This window comes from Oncorhynchus masou, chromosome 18, assembly GCF_036934945.1.
Source record: "Oncorhynchus masou masou isolate Uvic2021 chromosome 18, UVic_Omas_1.1, whole genome shotgun sequence".
In the NCBI taxonomy this organism is placed as follows: Eukaryota; Metazoa; Chordata; class Actinopteri; order Salmoniformes; family Salmonidae; genus Oncorhynchus; species Oncorhynchus masou.
In genome coordinates, this window is record NC_088229.1 from 37,635,302 (window position 1) to 37,651,120 (window position 15,819).

The 15,819-nt window shown below is 42.9% G+C and overlaps 1 protein-coding gene across 2 annotated transcripts in view; it reads right to left on the reverse strand.

Moving 5' to 3' along the window:
* ppih (peptidylprolyl isomerase H (cyclophilin H)) overlaps nt 1-15,819 on the reverse strand; it is a 43,805-nt gene that overhangs the window by 26,900 nt on the left and 1,086 nt on the right. Inside the window, exon 1 of one of the 2 annotated variants that reach the window (XM_064923189.1) lies at nt 9,094-9,218. The exons of the other annotated variant lie outside the window; for it this stretch is intronic. The gene's annotated coding sequence lies outside the window, so the exon portion shown is untranslated. Of the gene's footprint in view, nt 1-9,093; nt 9,219-15,819 lie in introns of those variants that run through there. 2 annotated transcript variants of the gene reach the window in all.

Below are 15,819 nucleotides of genomic sequence, written 5' to 3' on the forward strand. Positions count from 1 at the left end.
AAAAAAAAAAAATTTTTTTTTGCCTGGATAATACTCGCCAGCCTACCAGTAACGGACTGTCTCTCCACTGCAATGCCGGATTCCTGCCGAAATCCCTGAACCATTCACCTGATCTTCACAGCTAGATTACCGAAGCTATCACTGAGGCCCACCTCCCGGCCTACTCAATTGTTCACCTGGACTCCACCCAAACACTGCTAGAACACACTACTCCATCGGATCCTTGCCCTAAGCTCTGAACCTTGGCACCGGATCACCGCTGCTACCGAGTGGCTATAGTGGCTAACGCCTCTGCCCCGAAACTAGCACCAGTTAGCCGTGAGCCAGGCGCATCTCCCAGACAGAAAACTAAATTACTACAACTACAATACCTCTCTCGCCACCTGGCTTGGATCATTAGTCGACGACAGGGCTGCTGACAAATACTCCATCCGCTGTGTCTTCAACTGGCCTCAGAAGGAGCAGACGCTTCTACTAGCCCCGGGCTACTAACTTTAAATGCCGCGTCACCTGCGTGCTAGCGTAGTAACGACTAATCCGCGGCCTCCCAGTTCCATCTATAGCTGATGCCCGTTGGACTGTCCACTAAACACAGTACTCCATTCTGCTTATATATTTATTTTAGTTGTTCATCTGCCCGGCCCTAGCCGCAAACTCAGGCTCTGTGTGTAGTTAAGACACTCTGCCCTTTCATCGCCATTTTAGCTGTTGTTGTTTTAGCTGATTAGCTGTTGTCTTAGCGATCTGTCCAAATCAACACCTGTGATTACTTTATGCCTCGCTGTATGTCGCTCTCATATGTTAATATGCCTTGTATACTGTTGTTTATGTTAGTTATCATTGTTTTAGTTTACAATGGAGCCCCTAGTTCCACTCATTATACCTCTGATACCTCCTTTGTCCCACCTCCCACACATGCGGTGACCTCACCCATTATAACCAGCTTATCCAGAGATACAACCTCTCTTATGATCACTCAGTGCCTGGGCTTACCCCCGCTGTACCCGCACCCCACCATACCCCTGTCTGCACATTATGCCCTGAATCTATTCTACCACGCCCAGAAATCTGCTCCTTTTATTCTTTGTCCCCAACGCTCTAGGCAACCAGTTTTGATAGCCTTCAGCCATAACCTCATCCTACTCCTCCTCTGTTCCTCGGGTGATGTGGAGGTAAACCCAGGCCCCGCGTGTCCCCAGGCACCCTCATTTGTTGACTTCTGTGATCGATAAAACCTTGGTTTCATGCATGTCAACATCAGAAGCCTCCTCCCTAAGTTTGTTTTACTCACTGCTTTAGCACACTACGCCAACCCTGATGTCCTTGCCGTGTCTGAATCCTGGCTTTGGAAGGTCACCAACAATTCTGAGATTTCCAAACCCAGCTACAACATCTTCCGTCAAGATAGAACTGCCAAAGGGTGAGGAGTTGCAATCTACTGCAGAGAGAGCTTGCAAAGTTATGTCATACTTTCTAGGTCTATACCCAAACAGTTTGAACTTCTAATTTTAAAAATTAACCTCTCCAGAAATAAGTCTCTCACTGTTGCCGCCTGCTATCGCTTCCAGCTGTGCCCTGGACACCATTTGTGAATTGATCGCCACCCATCTAGCTTCAGAGTTCGTTCTGTTAGGTGACCTAAACTGGGATATGCTTAACCTCTCTAGGGTACGTGGGACGCTAGCGTCCCATCTGGCCAACATCCAGTGAGGTTGCAGAGCGCCAAATTCAATTACAGAAATACTCATTATAAAAATTCAGAAAACAAAACATTTTAAATAGATTTAAAGACTAACTTCTTGTTAAACCATCCAGTGTCATATTTATAAAAATTATTTTCGTTGAAAGCATACCTAACCCAGAACATACCTAGCCCAGTTGACAAATTATTAAAAACAGTAACCAGCCAAGCAGAAGCATTACAAAACACAGAAATAGAGACAATTAATCCCTTACATTTGATGATCTTCATATGGTGGCAATCAGAAGATATTAATTTACTCAATAAATGTTCCTTTTGTTCGAAGTCTCTTTATATCCAAAAACCTCAGTTTGTTAGCGCGTTTTCTTCAGTAATCCACAGGCTCAAACTCAGTCAAAACAATCAGACAAATAATCCAAATTGTATCCGTAACGTTCATAGAAACATGTCAAACGATGTTTATAATCAATCCTCAGGTTGTTTTTTTAGCCTAAATGATCTATAACATTTAAATCGGACAATAACGTTGTCAATATAAAAGGTAAACAAGAAATGCACTTGCTCATGAAAAAGCTCTGCGACACGGTAGGGTCCACTCGTTCAGACTGGTCTTACTCCCTCATTTATAAGAATACAAGCCTGAAACGATTTCTAAAGACTAGACATCTAGTGGAAGGCATAGGAACTGCAAATGGAGTCCAAAGTCAAGGGATACTGTAATGGCATTGAATAGAAAACTACAAAACCAAAAAAAACAACTTCCTGAATGGACTCGTTGACCTGCTAAATCAGGTCTGGTATACTCACAGACACTATTTTAACAGTTTTCTATCCAAATCTACCAGTTATATGCATATCATATCTTCTGGGCCCGAGTAGCAGGCCGTTGAATTTGGGCATGCTTTTCATCCAAAATTCCAAATGCTGCCCCCCTACCCTAGAGAGGTTAACACCCCCGCAGTCCTACAATCTAAGCTAGATGCCCTCAATCTCACACAAATCATCAAGGAACCCACCAGGTACAACCCTAAATCTGTAAACATTGGCACCCTCATAGACATTATCCTGACCAACTTGCCCTCCAAATACACCTCCGCTGTTTCCAATCAGGATCGCAGCGATCACTGACTCATTGCCTGTATTCGCTATGGGTCCGCGGTCAAATACCACCCCTCATCACTGTCAAACGCACTTCTGCGAGCAGGCCTTTCTAATCAACCTGGCCCGGGTATCCTGGAAGGATGTTGACCTCATCCTGTCAGTCGAGGATGCCTGGTCAATCTTTAAAAAGTAATTTCCTCACCATCTTAGATAAGCATGCCCCCTTCAAAGCTGCAGAACTAAGAACAGATATAGCCCTTGGTTCACTCCAGACTTGACTGCCCTTAACCAGCACATAAACATCCTGTGGTGGACTGCCATAGCATCGAATAGTCCCCACGATATGCAACTGTTCAGGGAAATCAGGAACCAATACACGCAGTCAGTAAGGAAAGCAAAGGCCAGCTTTTTCAAGCAGAAATTCACATCCTGCAGCTCTAACTCCAAATACGTTTTGGGACACTAAAGAGCACCTCCTCCCAGCTGCCCACTGCACTGAGGCTAGGTAACACGGTCACCACTGATAAATCCATTTCAATAAGCATTTCTCAACGGCTGGCCATGCCTTCCTCCAGGCTACTCCAACCCCGGCCAACAGCTCCGCCCCCCCGCAGCTACTCGCCCAGGCCTCCCCAGCTTCTCCTTCACCCACATCCAGAGAGCATATGTTCTGAAAAAACTGCAAAACCTGGACCAGCACAAATCAGCTGGGCTAGACAATCTGGACCCTCTCTTTCTAAAACTATCCGCCGCCATTGTTGCAACCCGTTCAACCTCTCTTTCGTATCGTCCGAAATCCCTAGAGATTGGAACGCTGCCGCGGTCATCCCCCTCTTCAAAGGGGTTGACACCCTAGACCCAAACTGTCACAGACCTATATCCATCCTGTCCTGCCTATCTAAAGTCTTCGAAAGCCAAGTTAATAAACAGATCACTGACCATTTCGAATCCCACCGTACCGTCGCTGTGCAATCAGAATACGAGCCGGTCACGGGTGCACCTCAGCCACGCTCAAGGTACTGAACGATATCATAACCGCCATCGATAAAAGACAGTACTGTGCAGCCGTTTTCATTGACCTGGCCAAGGCTTTTTACTCTGTCAATCACCGTATTCTTATCGTCAGACTCAATAGCCTTGGTTTTTCTAATGACTGCCTCGCCTGGTTCACCAACTACTTTGCAGACAGAGTTGAGCGTGTCAAATCGGAGGGCATGTTGTCCAGACCTCTGGCAGTCTATGGGGGTACCACAGGGTTCAATTCTCGCGCCGACTCTTTTCTCTGTATATATCAAACATGTTGCTCTTGCTGTGAGCGATTCCCTGATCCACCTCCACGCAGACGACACCATTATGTATACTTCTGGCCCTTCCTTGGACACTGCTAACTAACCTCCAAATGAGCTTCAATGCCATACAACACTCCTTCCGTGGCCTCCAACTGCTCGTAAACGCTTGTAAAACCAAATGCATGCTTTTCAACCGTTTGCTGCCCGCACCCGCCCGACTAGCATCACCACCCTGGACAGTTCCTACCTAGAATATGTGGACAACTATAAATACCTAAGTGTCTGGCTAGACTGTAAACTCTCCTTCCAGACTCATATTAAACATCTCCAATCCAAAATCAAATCTAAGAATAGGCTTTCTATTTCGCAACAAAGCCTCCTTCACTCACGCTGCCAAACTTACCCTAGTAAAACTGACTATCCTACCGACCCTCGACTTCGGCGATGTAATCTACAAAATAGCTTCCAACACTCTACTCAGCAAACTGCAGTCTATCACAGTGCCATCCACTTTGTTACCAAATCACCTTATACCACCCACCACTGCGACCTGTATGCTCTAGTCGGCTGGCCCCCGGCTGGCCCTCACTACATATTCTTCCAGACCCACTGGCTCCAGGTCATCTATAAGTCTATGCTAGGTAGAAAGAATAGTAGAAAAATAGTAGAAACTCCCCAAAATACATGTGTGCCAAGCTTATAATGTCATACCCAAGACTTGGCTGTAATCACTACCAAGGGTGCTTCAACAAAGCACTGAGTAAAGGGTCTGAATACTTGTGTAAATGTGATATTTCCAGTTTTTACAAAACGTTTTTATTTTTTCCGGTTTCTGCTTTGTCATTATGAGGTATTGTGTGTTGATTGATGAGGGGGGAAACTATTTAATCAATTTTAGAATACATCTGTAACAAAATGTGGAAAAAGTCAAGGGGTCTGAATACTGTAAATACATTAGTTTATTATAAAAGCTAAAATTTTGATATGAATACCTGTCATTGAAATTTTGTCCTATAAGCCATATGTAGAATATTAGGTTTCTACATTTTTACACCATCTCTTTAAAAACATTACGTTTGTCATGGAAGATCTGCCATTTAAATCATTGATCTCCTGAAGAAACGTTATTTCTGTGACCCCAAATGTTCGGATATACTGGTGAAGTTAGTCAATTAGGTGACATGACTGAACAAAATGTAAATAAGAATGTTGCGCAGGTAATATAGGTCTAATCTGTTAACCTGGTTGGGCTAGAGGCAAGCAGTTCTCTGAAGTAATTGTGCAACCATGACGCTAACGATTCTCTCGGGCACTCGGAAACAACGAGAGGGATGCCTTATCATTACCGCAATTATCTGGGAGATCTTTTTCAAAGTCGCACAGTGCTCCCAAACAAAACTCCTGGTCGCACAGCCAAATATTTTTCCGCATATGCAACTAAATTGGTCGCACTTTAGAGTCCTGGGTAGGGCTTTAGAGGGAAAGCAGCGTCCCCCACCACTGTGTATGGTATATTTCCCAACTCTTCACTCCCAGGCAGAAAGGCATCTATCTTGGGGCACCTGCAGAGTTTTTGACCCCATTCCCCTTCCAATTGGAGAGTTGGCATAGACTCCGGAGTTTCTCCAAAATCCCCCAACATGAATAGCTGTGAAGCTATAGTTGGCATCCAAAACGGCAAGTAGCACCACAGAAAGGGTTCCTTTATAATTAAAGAAACATCTCCCTGAATTTGGTGATCATAATGTTTTCCGTCAACCAATCCCAAATAATTGGGAAAGTACCATTTTTTTCTTAAACTCTTGAGCAGTTTGTATCTAGGTTTCCTCGGTGGGTCACAGCAGATTGAGAGGAGGATGGATGGATGATGGCGACATATGGCCTCAAATCTCCATAATCGATTTGAAGACGATAGGTGAAGGCCAGGCTGAAAATAAAGCCGCCAGATGCCAAGTACCTGGTAATGACAAAATAAATATTTGGTTATTGGTTAACAATCATGTCCATTTTACTCTTCACAGATGTTGAATTGTGCAAAACCAGATGGAAATCCCTCCATGACACTATTGTAAGGCATCTACGTAAGACCCAACCCAACGGTTCTAGGGTAAACAATCAGAAAGAATGGAAATATGATCATTCTTGATAGCTTACATCCAGTCAAGGTAAGTTATAATACATTTGAATTGATTACACTTTTTATTGGGCACTGAATACTGAACCTCAAGGTCTGCTGTATTGCTGGCATTATTTCCTACCTGCTAAGTCACTACCTGATCAATTAATGTCAACTGGCATCAGATTTCTGAATTAGTGATTATATCTCAGTCACTTGTACTTACCCATGTTATCACTCCTCAATCATGGTGAAATCAGAAAACGTTCTCCACTCAAAAATTTAACCAGGAAAAGGCACTAACCACATCGTCCTGTCCCCAAAGTAATATAATTGGTTCAGAGTTTGTTTTAATATTTCAACTTGCTTGTCCCGATTGCTTCTGGTGCAGCGAGACAAAAGCAAAACGTGCAAGCCTGCGTACGAGCATGGCCGTTGTAGCCAAGGTTTAAGGGCCTCATTACCAAAACACAAATTTGATTACCACGTCATTTTGAGGTCCACTTTGAGGTCACATATTTAGATAATTTATAGGCATTCTGTATTATCCAATTTGCCCATAAGATCCCATTCAATCCAGAAATGCATCTAAAAAACCTTACAACCACACCTATCCACGTCCTAATACACCAATATCACCTGTAAAAGAAGGCCAGCATCCCGGAGTCACCTCTTCACTGTTGATGTTGAGACTGGTGTTTTGCGGGTACTATTTAATGACGCTGCCATTTGAGGACTTGTGAGACTGTTTCTCAAACTAGACGCTCTAACCCACAAATGCTCCAGATACTCAATTAGTCTAAAGACAGGTTTTATTGCTTCATTAATCAGAACAACAGTTTTCAGCTGTGCTAACATAATTACAAAAGTGTGTTCTAATGATCAATTAGCCTTTTTTAAATTATAAACTTGGATTAGCTAACACAACTTGCCATTGGAACACAGAAGTGATGGTAGCTGATCGTGGGCCTCTGTACACCAATGTAGATATTCCATAATTTTTTTTTTAAATGCCTTTCTTTTTAGGACAATGGTAGACACTTTCTTGTAGGTCTGGTTTGTCCACAAACATGTGGTGTTTAAAACTCTTGTAGGTCTGTTTCACAACTAACTTCCTCACACTGACTACACCGTTTGCAAATTCAATGATGCATTACAACTAAGGATACATCAACCTTAGTCTTTCAATGACAGCCAGGCCTATTGTGCAGGAATAAGATGGAGTATCCTATATCCACAATGTGCCAAATGACTCATGCTTACTTTGTTCACTCAAAGCTTCAACCGGGTATAATGAAACAAAGGTAGTGTGTATAATGTACGGTTTACAGACCATTATGTCTTACAGGGGGCATGTATAGGCCTAAAAAGGGCCTAAAATTGTCACTTTCACAATTTTCTTAAATATGGTTTATTTTACAAATGTAAAAGCATATCAAGCATCCTTCCCCCCAGATATACTGAACAAAAATATAAAACGCAACATGCAACAATGTCACTGAGTTACAGTTCTTATAAGGAAATAATTATTTAGGCCTTAATCTATGGATTTCACAAGACTGGGGAGCCAGGCCCAGCCAATCAGAATTAGTTTTTCCTGTACAAAAGGGCTTTATTACAGACAGAAATACTCCAGTTTCATCAGCTGTCCAGGTGGCTGGTCTCAGACTATCCCACAGGTGAAGAAGCCAGATGTGGAGGTCTTGGGCTGGCATGACAACACGTGGATTGCGGTTGTGAGGCCGGTTGGACATACTGCCAAATTCTATAAAACGACGCTGGAGGCTGCTTATGATAGAGAAATTATTCAATTCTCTGGCAACAACGCTGGTGGACATTCCTGCAGTCCGCATGCCAACTGCACACTCCCTCAAAACTTGAGACATCTCTGGAATTGTGTTGTGTGACACAATGCCAGTTTAATCAGCTTCTTGATATGTCACACCTGTCAGGTGGATGAATTATCTGGGCAAAGGAGAAATGCTCACTATCAGGGATGTAAACAAATTTGTGCATAATATTTGAGAGGAATAAGATGTGTGTGTGGAAAATGTCTGCCATTTTTTCAGCTCATGAAACATGGGACCAACACTTAACATGTTGCGTTTATATTTTTGTTCAGTATAAGTTTGTGAGAATTACCAGAACAATCTGAGACACCAAAACATTTGGGGCTATGCAACCATGGAATGGCCTATATTTACCATGAGAAAAGACTGCTACTGTACAACAATGATTGAATTGAGCCCCTAGTGTAGGCCTACAGTGTCCTACACACAATTAAAAACCGGCTTAAGTCATCAAATGTGGTGACACAGTCCCGCCCTTTACTGCCAAGTACGCTGTGTTTTTCATAAAGTGACAAATGACCAACTGCCCTAACAAAATCCACAATATTGGTAACAGACTCCATCTGCTGGTCATGTCAAATGCGCAATGTCCTCATGAGTCATGACCAAACTTTCTTGTGTCAGATTACATTAAAATATGAACGTCTGTCTATTATTTAGTGTATCTGGTGGAGAGGAAAGAGTCAAATTCCAAATGAATTGGGTCCTCTTACCAAAGGAAAACTCTAATCTGGACCTCGAAACCAGCCCAGTTCCACTGCTGATATTCATTCTTCCCCTCTAAACAAGGACTGATTTAGACCTAGGATTGGACACCACACAACTCTGTGCGGAGGGTGCAATCAATGATCAGCTAGAACAGAAAAGCAGCACTATTAGTCTGGACCTCCAGGCTGGGATTCGCTGAGTAGGAGAGCCACAATGCTAGCTAATAAATCATTGGCTAGTCTGATCATTACTATCTGCGTTCCAGCTAAGCGATTAGTCATTGATAAGTAGCTAGTGTAAAGAATTCCAGGCAAATGTTCTACTAACCTGTGCTTGGCGATAGCCTACTTACAATTTTCTTACGAATTGAGAACAAAGAATCTTGTAAATGTGTGTCCAGTTGAAAATGGTTCTCGATAAACCAGACAAAATTCTGAAAAATATTAAATCCACATTTTGCACTGAGTGAGTAGTTCCCTCACCATTTCACCTGCCAGACATGTTGCATTCACAATATCTTTGCCGGAACTAGTCGTTTCTATGTGACCGGGCCACGTTTAAAAGTAGATAACAGCGCATCAGACAGTGCAACCAAAACAGAAACACACATGTATTTTTTTTTATTTCTCCTTTATTTAACCAGGTAGGCTAGTTGAGAACAAGTTCTCATTTACAAATGCGACCTGGCCAAGATAAAGAAATGCAGTTCGACACATACAACAACACAGAGTTACACATGGAGTAAAACAAACATGGTCAATTATACAGTAGAAACAAGTCTATATACTATGTGAGCAAATGAGGTGAGATAAGGGAGGTAAAGACAAAAAAAGGCCATGGTGGCAAAGTAAATACAATATAGCAAGTAAAACACTGGAATGGTAGATTTGCAGTGGAAGAATGTGCAAAGTAGAAATAAAAATAATGGGGTGCAAAGGAGCTAAATAAATAAATACAGTAGGGAAAGAGGTAGTTGTTTGGGCTAAATTATAGGTGGGCTATGTACAGGTGCAGTAATCTGTGAGCTGCTCTGACAGCTGGTGCTTAAAGCTAGTGAGGGAGATAAGTGCTTCCAGTTTCAGAGATTTTTGTAGTTTGTTCCAGTCATTGGCAGCAGAGAACTGGAAGGAGAGGCGGCCAAAGAAAGAATTGGTTTTGGGGGTGACCAGAGAGATATACCTGCTGGAGCGCGTGCTACAGGTGGGTGATGCTATGGTGACCAGCGAGCTGAGATAAGGCAGGGCTTTACCTAGCAGGGTCTTCTAGATGACATGGAGCCAGTGGGTTTGGCGACGAGTATGAAGCGAGGGCCAGCCAACGAGAGAGTACAGGTCGCAATGGTGGGTAGTACATGGTGCTTTGGTGACAAAACGGATGGCACTGTGATAGACTGCATCCAACTTGTTGAGTAGGGTATTGGAAGCTATTGTGTAAAAGACATCGCCGAAGTCGAGGATTGGCAGGATGGTCAGTTTTACAAGGGTATGTTTGGCAGCATGAGTGAAGGATGCTTTGTTGCGAAATAGGAAGCCAATTCTAGATTTAACTTTGGATTGGAGATGTTTGATGTGGGTCTGGAAGGAGAGTTTACAGTCTAACCAGACACCTAGGTATTTGTAGTTGTCCACGTATTCTAAGTCAGAGCTGTCCAGAGTAGTGATGTTGGACAGGCAGGCAGGTAGCGATCGGTTGAAGAGCATGCATTTAGTTTTACTTGTATTTAAGAGCAATTGGAGGCCACGGAAGGAGAGTTGTATGGCATTGAAGCTTGCCTGGAGGGTTGTTAACACAGTGTCAAAAGATGTGACAGAAGTATACAGAATGGTGTCGTCTGCGTAGAGGTGGATCAGAGACTCACCAGCAGCAAGAGCGACATCATTGATGTATACAGAGAAGAGAGTACGGTCCAAGAATTGAACCCTGTGGCACCCCCATAGAGACTGCCAGAGGTCCGGACAGCAGACCCTCCGATTTGACACACTGAACTCTCAGAGAAGTAGTTGGTGAACCAGGCGAGGCAATCATTTGAGAAACCAAGGCTGTTGAGTCTGCCGATGAGGGTGTGGTGATTGACAGAGTCGCCAGATCAATGAATACGGCTGCACAGTAATGTTTCTTATCGATGGCGGTTAAGATATCGTTTAGTACCTTGAGCGTGTCTTAGGTGCACCCATGACCAGCTCTGAAACCAGATTGCATAGGAGAGAGGGTATGGTGAGATTCGAAATGGTCAGTAATCTGTTTGTTGACTTGGCTTTCGAAGACCTTAGAAACGCAGGGTAGGATAGATATAGGTCTGTAGCAGTTTGGGTCAATATTGTACCCCCCTTTGAAGATGGGGATGACCGCAGCTGCTTTCCAATCTTTGGGAATCTCAGACGACACGAAAGAGAGGTTGAACAGGCTAGTAATAGGGGTGGCAACAATTTCGGCAGATCATTTTAGAAAGGGTCCAGATAGTCTAGCCCGGCTGATTTGTAGGGGTCCAGATTTTGCAGCTCTTTCAGAACATTAGCTGACTGGATTTGGGAGAAGGATAAATGGGGGAGGCGTGGGCAAATTGCTGTGGGGGGTGCAGCCGTAGAAAATTTGAAATTCTTAATTATAGTGGATTTATCAGTGGTGACAGTGTTTCCCATCTTCAGTGCAGTGGGCAGCTGGGAGGAGGTGTTCTTATTCTCCATGGACTTTACAGTGTCCCAGAACATTTTTGAGTGAGTGTTGCAGGAAGCAAATTTCTGCTTGAAAAAGCTAGCCTTGGCTTTTCTAACTGCCTGTGTATAATGGTTTCTATCTTCCCTGAAAAGCTGCATAACACGGGGGCTGTTCAATGCTAATGCAGAAAGCCATAGGATGTTTTTGTGTTGGTTAAGGGCAGTCATGTCTGGGGAGAACCAAGGGCTATATCTGTTCCTGGTTCTAAATTTCTTGAATGGGGCATGCTTATTTAAGATGGTTAGGAAGGCATTTCATAAAAATAACCAGGCATCCTCTACTGACAGGATGAGGTCAATATCCTTCCAGGATACCCCAGCCAGGTCGATTACAAAGGCCTGCTCGCTGAAGTGTTTCAGGGAGCGTTTGACAGTGATGAGTGGAGGTCATTTGACCGCTGACGCATTACGGATGCAGGCAATGAGGCAGTGATCGCTGAGATCTTGGTTGAAGACAGCAGAGGTGTATTTAGAGGGCAAGTTGGTTAGGATGATATCTATGAGGGTGCCCGTGTTTACGGCTTTGGGGAGGTACCTGGTAGGTTCATTGGTAATTTGTGTGAGATTGAGGGCATCAAGCTTAGATTGTAGGATGGCTGGGGTGTTACGCATGTTCCAGTTTAGGTCGCCTAGCAGCACGAGCTCTGAAGATAGATGGGTGGCAATCAGTTCACAATACGGTGTCCAGAGCACAGCTGGGGGCAGAGGGTGGTCTATAGCAGGCGGCAACGGTGAGAGACTTGTTTTTAGAGAGGTGGATTTTTAAAAGTAGAAGTTCAAATTGTTTGAGTACAGACCTGGATAGTAGGACAGAACTCTGCAGGCTATATTTGCAGTAGATTGCAACACCGCCCCCTTTGGCAGTTCTATCTTGTCTGAAAATGTTGTAGTTAGGGATGAAAATTTCAGAATTTTTGGTGGTCTTCCTAAGCCAGGATTCAGACATAGCTAGAACATCCGGGTTGGCAGAGTGTGCTAAAGCAGGGAATAAAACAAACTTAGGGAGGAGGCTTCTAATGTTAGCATGCATGAAACCAAGGCTATTACGGTTACAGAAGTCATCAAAAGAGAGCACCTGGGGAATAGGAGTGGAGCTAGGCACTGCAGGGCCTGGATTCACCTCTACATCACCAGAGGAAAAGAGGAGGGGTAGGATAAGGGTACGGCTAAAATAAATGAGAATTGGTCGTCTAGAACATCTGGAACAGAGAGTAAAAGGAGGTTTCTGGGGGCCATAAAATAGCTTCAAGGTATAATGTACAGACAAAGGTATGGTAGGATGTGAATACAGTGGAGGTAAACCTAGGTATTGAGTGATGATGAGAGAGATATTGTCTCTAGAAACATAATTGAAACCAGGAGATGTCATCGCATGTGTGGGAACTAATAGGTTGGATAAGGTATAGTGAGCAGGACTAGAGGCTCTACAGTGAAATAAGCCAATAAACACTAACCAGAACAGCAATGGACAAGGCATATTGACATTAAGGAGAGGCATGCTTAGTCGAGTGATCAAAAGGGTCCAGTGAGTAGTGAGGTTGGTTGGGGTCACGTTGATCTCAACAGCTAGCCAGGCCATCGGTCGCAAGCTTGCATAGGATGGAGGTCTGTTTTTAGCCACCTTGTGCGTTACTGTCGGTAGGATTAGTGGGGTTCCGTGTGGTAGAGGGGATCAATCCAATTTGCCAAAAAAAAATAGTTTTTGAGGCCCAAGAAATCTATTAGATCTATTAAGATAGCAGCCGACAAGACAGCTAACGATTAGCGGACCGCAGATGGGCGTTGAGGTAACGTCGTGACGGAGGAGCCAGCTGGATAACTCCCTCGGCAAATAACCTCGGTAGTCCAGTTGTGAAGGCCTGGTGGGGCTCCACGCTGGCAGTAAAACGGGTCCGGATAGGTGATTGTAGCCCAGGAGTGGCTGATGGAACTCTTCAGCTGGCTAGCTCCGGAATAATTGATGTTTGCTCCGGGATTGACGTAAGCCGATAGTTACACGGATAGCAGCTAGCTAGCTGTGAGATCCAGGTATAAATGTCCAGAGCTTGCAGTTGAAATCCGGGGACATGGAGAGAAGAATAGGTCCGGTATGTTCCGGTCCAAGCCGCGCCATACAAAACTGGCGATAGGTTTTCGAGCTAAAGGATAGCTGATGACCACAAACCGTGGTTAGCTGAATACTAATGATTAGCCAGTAAAGAAGCTACCTACCTGGCTAGCTTCTGGCTAGCTTCTATGGAGGATTACAGATTTGAGGTAAATAATACACTCTTTGTTTTTTAAATATAAATTGGTGAGGCGGGTTGCCGGAGAGTGTTTTGAAGTTGGGTTTATGGAAAATAAAAATAAAATATATATAAAAAGGTATGCGAATGAAGTTGTAAATATATATGGGACACGACAAGACGAGGACAAAAGACGTCTGACTGCTATGCCATCTTGGTGGTGTATGCAAGCAACATTTTTTTATTTGATACAAAATGTGAATTTAATATCTTTCTGAATATTCTCTGGTTATTGGAGAACCACTAGCCCTTATTAATTAACTTCAATTCCATTACACTGAGCCATTGGACATCCCCTTTAGCCTTGTGAGGGAAAACCTCTGTCTAAACGCAAATACGCCTGGCATGCGATACAACTTTAAAAACACTTGGAACTTAACTTTCATATAAGCAAGAATAATAAAAAAAGATTTTATTCTATGTATAGAATTAACACTTGTAAAAAGATACTTAACTTTACGCAGTTTAGGAAAGTTGCACCCTGCTGTATTTTGAGAAACGCGATCTAGACGGAAATGTGAAATTGAACGGTCCATTGGAAATGCGAGAAAGTGAGAGGATGTGTCATAGCGAGGCGGTGTGTAAAAACAGCTTGGTGCTACTTTGCTAAACCGCACACAGTTAGCCTATCTTTTATATTTGAAAGATTCTTTCTTGCTTAAATGAAAGTTCCAAAGGTTTCCCATAACCTTAACGCTAGTGAGGATTAATAACTTTTCTCAACTTTAAAACAGAGAGTTGGGATTGTAGTTCATTAATTTCTACATTAACTTTGTACAACAAACCATGGCGGAGTTAGTGCATACAAAAAGACGCCGTTACTATTTCTTTCCTACAAGTGTGATAGGAGAATTCTATTGGAGCAGCACTTTCTTGCTATCTACATTACTGTACTGTCACAGATGGAACAACAAACCAGAGATTTCACCAGATGTATAAATGTGAAGCATCCAGTTGGCGTTTCCATTCACTATATGGTAATGAGGAAGCCCAGTGGCCAGAATGCTGCTATCTTACTCATCGATGAAACATTTGATCTCAATAGTTTTGTTACCAAAACTATCTGTTACAAACAGAGTGGACTAAGTTTTGTAGACTTTACTCTTTGCCAATGTTTCAACAAAATGTTTTGGTTTTTTGTTCAAGGGTGAATTGAGTTATTGCAAACACCAACTTCACGAAGTAGCCGTTCCCTAACAGAAATATGCAAATACTTGCTAGAACGTGCCAATAGGATATTGCTAGCTCATGCTCTGCCCATCTCCTCGCTTGTTTTTATTTAACTAGGCAAGTCAGTTAAGAAATTCTCATTTACAAAAATTCTTATTGCGCACTGCCCTATGGGTCTCCCAATCACGGCCAGTTGTGATACAGCCCAGGATCGAACCACGGTCTGTAGTGACACCTCTAGCACTGGGTTGCAGTGCCTTAGACCGCTGCGCCACTGATTAATTTTCTCCCATTGGAAATGACAGGCTGTGATCCATCTTGGGTTATTAATAAAAATCTTCGGTACTGTTTTTGCCTTTGTCAAAGACAGAACAGTATGAAGATAGGCTAAAAACGTATTCACCAATAGAAAGCTCTAATCACACTTGTAAGCAATGTAATGACGACGTTGGCTAGCTAAGTTCATGAAGAGAAACGTAATCTGGTATAGATACAACATCCTGCTGAAACTATACCTTATGTCATGCCTTATTGGAATGGATTTATTGATAATATATGTTGGAAAAAAGTTTGGATGTTGCCACACACATACCTACTTGTTAACAAAATTAAGGAAGTTCTTTAAAATTATTCATAAATATTATCCTGCCAACCACTATATGAAGAAGTTTAAGGAAAACATCAACTCAAATTGCTCCTTTTGTAATGACCACCCAGAAACAGTTTTGCATCTTTTTTGGCATTGTATGCATGAAAGAAAACTGTGGCAAGACATCAGTAGGTTTATAATTGAACACATTTATGAAGAGTTTACACTATTGTGGAGAGATGTACTGTTTGGATTCTTTACATACAATAGAAATAAGCGGAAACATTTTTATGTA